Genomic DNA, 6,963 nt, shown 5'->3' on the forward strand with positions numbered 1-6,963 from the left:
CACTACATAACAGCCAACGACAGTTAAATGTAGTTGAGAGGCAGTGTCTAGGATTACTAACAGTTTAGGGTTGCAAATTCATCTTCCATTATTGCAACCAAAAAAAATATTAATATGTTGCATAACAAAATAGGGATATTTGAACTAGTTTTATTGAGTGAATTTATTTGAAGTACATCTGTAGGTAGACTAATAGGTAAATTTTTAGATTATTTTTTTATAATTCGAAAATTATTAATCTGAAACATAACAAAGTATATATGTCTTCACTCCTCACTGATCGCAGTACTTTACTTAGCACAAATTTTTTATAGTTACAATCATAAAGTATACTTACATCTAAAGCTACAACTAATATTTCAACAACTATATCTTCTTCCCTTCTATGTCCCTATGGCAGGATAGTTATCAAATTCCTTTAAAACAACTTTTATATAATCTACACAACTTAATGGTGACGAATTTACTTCTATGCTATATATATCGTGCTCATAACTCCTAACTAAATTCATCTTCTTATATTACTCCCTTTAATTCAACAAACGGTCCTTGTATTCGTAACTGTCTGTTCTTTATATACAACACTTTTTTAAACCTTTCGCTTTCTTAAAACTTTCTTTGTTTTTCGTACTTTCCTTTAGAGTCCTTGTTCGCCAGTTCCATTTCAGTTGCTTTAATAGAGTACATCTTACTTCTTTCACCTAGAACCTCTTCTATATGTGTGTCTTTATCCTCATCTTTCATCATACCAATATTTTCTTATCGATCTGTGGTATCTTGTATTCTTCCTCGTATTCATCCTCTGTTTGAATATGGTAAATATAACTATCTGCGTCTGCATAACATATTTCGAATTAGTCTTGATGCTTTAGCTTCGTCACATTATACCTGACGTTCTACATTAAATACTTTGATATGTCTAAGATACTCATATAACGTATATCGGTTAATTAAAAGTCAATTTGGTTTTCTTCGTAATGATCGCACATAGATTCTCTGTATAAACAATTCTATCTTTGAAATTCGGTTCCTGTACTCCAGCTGAATCTTTATAGGCTTAAATATTTTTAAATATTTTCCATTGTCTTCCTGAATACTGAATTATACATGGATTTTTAATTTTAAAAAAAACATTTGTTGCTTTAGGTTTCATCTGTATGTTCAAATCTGTGTATCTTTTAAGCCAATCTGATTGTTCAAATTGTATTACGCTAAGTATGTTTTCTTAATTTTAATCCAAGTCATGTACATTGTTTTAAGTTTCGATAATGTATCACGATTTTCTCTTTGTCATGTAGGGTAGATAATAACTTTGATTGTTTGAACCAGTTATGCTTATATTTTGAGGAGATAATGTATGATATTTGGGATAGTCATGTGATTGTTTCTGATACTCAAGATGCACTTTCAATATTTCATTTCATTTCATTTCAATATAATCAGTATCATAATTATTAGATATACTTGTGAAATCTTTAACTTTCTTCTTTGCTTTACCATCTTAGTCAATTATACCGCAGATAATCATTCACTATCTATCCATAAAGATTATTGGCGCTAAGTACATAATGTAAGACTCTTCTTTATTCTCAACGTAAGCTTTTTTGTTTCCTTTTACATATCGTTTCTAGCATTGACTAATTCCAACTCTTATTACTTTCTTTATCATTAATACCATATCATAATCAGTTAGTAAGTGTGGTTTTTATTACCATCTAGAACAGTGAATTCCAAATTAAACCTCCATATACAAAGCTGAATATATAAATCATGGTATTGCCCTGGATTATTAACTTTAAATACTTTCAAAATATTATTTGCATGTTCATAGTCCACATCACTAACTACGGATGATTCCTTATCGGGGCAAAGTACCTGGGAAAAAATATATATCGTCTAAAAGCTCCTGCTATGAGAAGTACGAAACCGTTTTCAAATTGTGGAAAAACCCACAACTTGACCCTATAAGGGGCCAGTTTGTAACGCTATTTATGGCATTTTCGACAGAATAAAAATTTAATGTTACGCATAAGTGCCTAAGGCCATCATGTTCCTTTTTGGCTCATAGCTAGAACCTGACTCGAACAATAGTTCGTTGGCAACACTGACAAAATGGGTATGTCTGGGTGCAAAGTAATATTATCAAAGAATTTCCGTTCTCACGTTCCAGCAATAAGCCAAAAAGGAACATGATGGCTTCAGGCACTTACGCGTAAAATTCATTTTTATTGTCAAATATGCCATACATAAGGTCAAAAACACTAACAAACCGCCCCTTATAGGGTCAAGTTGCGGGTTTGCCCGTGATTTGAAAACGATTTCGTACTTCTCATAGCAAGAGCTTTCAGACGATATATATGTTTTCCCTAGGTACTTGGTCTCGATATGGAATCATCCCTAGTAATATGCGTGTTGGTTAGCTTGTTAAAAATAATTCCTTTGCTGGTAATTCTCTATGTCAAAACTTATACCAGTCACTAACATAAGCAAGCATATAGATAAACAGCTTTTCTTATTACAAGTTTGAATTGTTCTTCATCAGGATAGAAGTATTGCGTATGAGTCGTTCGTTCTCTCGTTAGGTTTGATGATAATAGGCTAAACTACATGCCATAAATCTAAATGAATCTATGAATTTTAATCTGACAGTGCCAACCTTCTCAGTTAATCAGTATCGTTGCTCGTTGTTAGGTATTAAATGTAAATGCAATTACATTATTACATTATAGCTCTTTTATAAATAAGTGGGAAACATATCCTGATATGTTGTGTATAATCACTGGCACAAATTTAGGCACTATAACTTAAATTACAATTATTACATAAATCAAGTACAAACTCTCCAATTATATAGTCGTGATGTTTAACTTTATGATTCTCTGGTGTATATGTCCCTTTACAGTAAGAGCAAGATTCAGATATGTTGAATTCTTTCATCTGTTCACGTGTTAAAGGTAATTCGTTCGTTTGTCTATATATGCTTAATATCTGTTTAGCTTCCTCCTTTAACATTCCTATGAACTTGTTAGCTGCATTTTTAAATCTATACACAACCGGATCTGTTTTAATTCCATAACTTTTTACACCAGAATAACATAAAAAGCAAGTTTATGCTGTTTATATTTTCCTTATATCATTCGTTTTCTGGATAGCCTTCTCAACAGTAAACGTTTGAAATCAGCGTAAATCACATCACATTTTCATCGTATATTGGTAAGTTCTCAAATTCAATTCTAGTGGCATTTGAGTTTTAACAACTTCGTGAGAAGAACATACTTTCTTATGTTTATTTAATGCATCTTGTGATTAAACTTGTAACAAAAATCTATCACATAAATATTTTTGAAGTCGACTTTTATTTGTTTGGCTACTAACTAATCTACTCAAGGCTTTAATCAAACAATGATGGTTTTAGTTTCTTCTTTCAAATATAAAAGGTTCACATGAATGGCCTTTTTATTTTGAGTGTAATATAAATTACACCATACATTTTTAATTGTATGTATAAACATTAAACGATACATCAAATCATCTTTCAATTTTTGGGATTCACATAGATTTACAGAACAATCAATACCTTTCTATGTTTCTTCCAAGTCAATAAAAGCATTCTCGTACATTGGGTGGCGTTGTGGAAGTTTTTCAACATGATACAGTACTGAGAGAATTGAATATAAGGAACATTTATCATCTTTGTTTTTTACATTAATAACAGCATTTTTACTTTTTATTTCATTTGGTGGTTCTATGTATAATGATCCTCAATACGGGGCATATTTACTAAGAGCTAACATTAACTAGTTTTCATTCATAAGAGCCCATCCGGAACCTCTAGCTTGGAACTCATCCATTTTTATTCTTTATATTTATTAATTATTTTGGATTGGTTTATAGGAATACCTCATTGTTATTAGTGTTAAGTAAACATCTTGAACATGTCTTCATTTCTTATATTGATAGGCCATCAAAAGATTAGCTTTTAACGAACCATGTTTGTGTAAACTGATCTTCATTCCATTTATTAAAGCTTTTGATATTGGAGTAACATGTAATTCTTTAGGATCATGTTCTTATAATCTGCTTTCAATCTCCATGTTTTTAATACTGAATTAAATTCTGTGTCTTAGAGTTTTACATCAATTGGTAGTGATTCAGGTTTCACTCTTTGTTCTTCATTTATTTTTAATTCAAACTGAAAAAAATTTTAGCGCTATGTTCATACTTAGTCTTTTAGATTTAGGTTCTCCAGATATGTTTTCTTGCAATGGGAATGTGTTCTGTCTTCTAAGCCTATCTTTAAATGTTTTATAATCCTCCTTTCCTAGTAAGTAAATAAGTTTGGCTTTCCGCAGTTACGAGTAACCTTTAATACTCCTTGCTCTGTAGAATTGCTTCAACTCTTTAACAATATATCTATTATACTTCATCTTATTTATTCCAGCACGTAAATATGTCTCAAGTATCATATTTATGAATACCATAATGGTCTATAAAACCCTGATGACCTCATCTACAACTTTGCTACGAGATCAATCTGCACCTAGTTCTTTCATACTGAATACATGAACATAATAGAATTAAAAGGTGTACATAATAAAAAGTTGCATTTTATTTCAATATTTTTGCGAAACTGTAGAAGCTAAGAAATCTAAACTTAACATAAACTGTTTTGAGTGAATTTAATGACATAAGATAGAGTAAAAATATGTATAACCAAGTTATAGTGTTATATAAATTTTGGAGGTTGCCGCAAAGGTCCTTTTAGAGGATTCGTCGAAGTTCGGTAGACAATCTCCTAAGCAATACAATTTAAGTGTACAGATTCACTTTAAGGTCACATAGTTTTGATAAAAACAAATATCAATACGGAGTATACATTATTAAGAAGTGGCACTAAAATTTTTAGAACTATCAAGATGAGTCGTACTTACGCTGAAAATGCAACCGAATCAATGTTAATAGGGAGATGGACCTAACTGACATAATTAAACAACAGATTGGAAAACTGGGACAAGATTTTGGTGTCCGAATGGATCAACAAGTGTAACGAATCGGCCAACTTGAAGGACAATGAAACAAGATTTTGGTGACTTCATTGATCAACAAACGGAACAAATAAAACAACTTCAAAGTAAAATAGATCAACAGATCGGATAATTAGAGCAAGATCTCGGTGAACAGATATCGCAACTCAATAGCAAAATCGATGAGACAACTCTACGAATCGAGCAAAGTAATCTCCAAATGGAACGAATAATACATAGATTTGCTGAAATACAAAATCCCATCGAAGTGGTAGAAATTTTAGTTAACGACCACTCCGCTCGAATAAATGAACACCACAACTAGATTAGAGAATTGGAAGACTTGAATTCTATAAAATAATTATAGTTGCTAATTAGAATCCTTTTGATAATCATACGAATGATGATGAAATTCTTACTGATATTAGGCAGGCATCCCAGTATCATCCCCACCGGATAATCGTGAACGAATGTGATGATTCCGCTGAATACTCCACAAGTATGGATAGTAACATTTTTTAGGGCGGGCGTCGAAGAACCAACCGTTCCTCACATCGTGGCAGAAATCGTTCCGTGAATTCCCGGCAGGTGAAGAATAGAAGGAAAGAAAAATTCTTTAAATAGAAACTAAGGTTAGCACAATTGTAGAAAAAAGATGAGTGTGAACTAATAGGGGTGGGTAAATCTAAATTTTTAAAAGTATTCCGCTTTTTTCTATTGCCTCCGTCCTCCAACTGGTTTAAGGCTATCGAGGATAATCTACGTAGTTACTCTGATTTCAAGAAGGCATTACTAGCCAGCTTTAAAAATGACTTTATGCTAGCAAATAGGGATTCATTAATTCGTAACCGACATTACCACCCTAAAGTGGACAGGAGTATTACTGATTTTGTAATATCAGCTTATAACGAATTAAAATCTATTAATCCTTTTCATCCTGAATCCAGAATTATAGCATCAATACGTATTTTATTACCTTCATATTACAGCAAATATTAATTTCGGCCCAGTGCGTCAATTTCAAACATCTTATCATCATTTTGTGACCGGCCAGTTTCGATTCCTCATGTTCGGGCTATTAATTTTTATATCCAAAGTGGACTTAGTAGTCAATAAGAACAAATACTTAACCCTGCAGGCAGCAGTGTATAGAACAAAAGATAAATGTGGCTCTTAATCAAGTCATAAACCAAAATAAACTCATGCGGAGGTTGCCTTCGTATCTACGCACCATCCTGAACGCGTCAATTGTCGAGGCGAATTGAGTATGTATGTATACCAACACAAAATGCTAAGAATTCCTGTAATGATTTATGTAAGAAACGTGGAAAACATAACTGAAAACAAAATAAATGCGTAGGATAAATTTTACTTGATCAGTAGGTAATTTACATTTCACACTTACTTGCGTGTATCTTTTACTAGTATGTTTTTATTGATACATATATATTTCAATATATTTTCAGAACCTTCTAGCCCATTTAGTCATAAGATGGATTTTTATTTTCATTGCCGGCCAATATTATGATTAGTGGTACAGCACCACTTAGCACACGTTAGTTCAGTGAACACTTCACCACTTTTCACATTGGTCACACGGGGTTTGGGTCATTTTGTGAAATTTCATAGAGAAGAATTCCTTCTTATTCCAACGATGATTTTAAGGCTCCAACTTGCATCTTTCCATTATGAGTTTACGGTAAAATCACTTAATATACGATAAATTGATAGTACAACGAATGGATTTGTCTTTCACATAACTTTTACTATTTTACTATAAATATTGACGTAATTAACTGCGTATATTAAATTTTCTTATTGACCAAACAAGCACGCAATAGATTTTCACAATGTGCGCTCACTTGATTTTTGGTAAGTTTTATTATTTTTACAAATACTCACTAACTTTCACCTTAACATTCATGTCTTGGGACTGCGT

Source organism: Thermobia domestica, chromosome 4, assembly GCF_964235325.1.
Source record: "Thermobia domestica chromosome 4, izTheDome1.hap1.1, whole genome shotgun sequence".
Taxonomy (NCBI): domain Eukaryota; kingdom Metazoa; phylum Arthropoda; class Insecta; order Zygentoma; family Lepismatidae; genus Thermobia; species Thermobia domestica.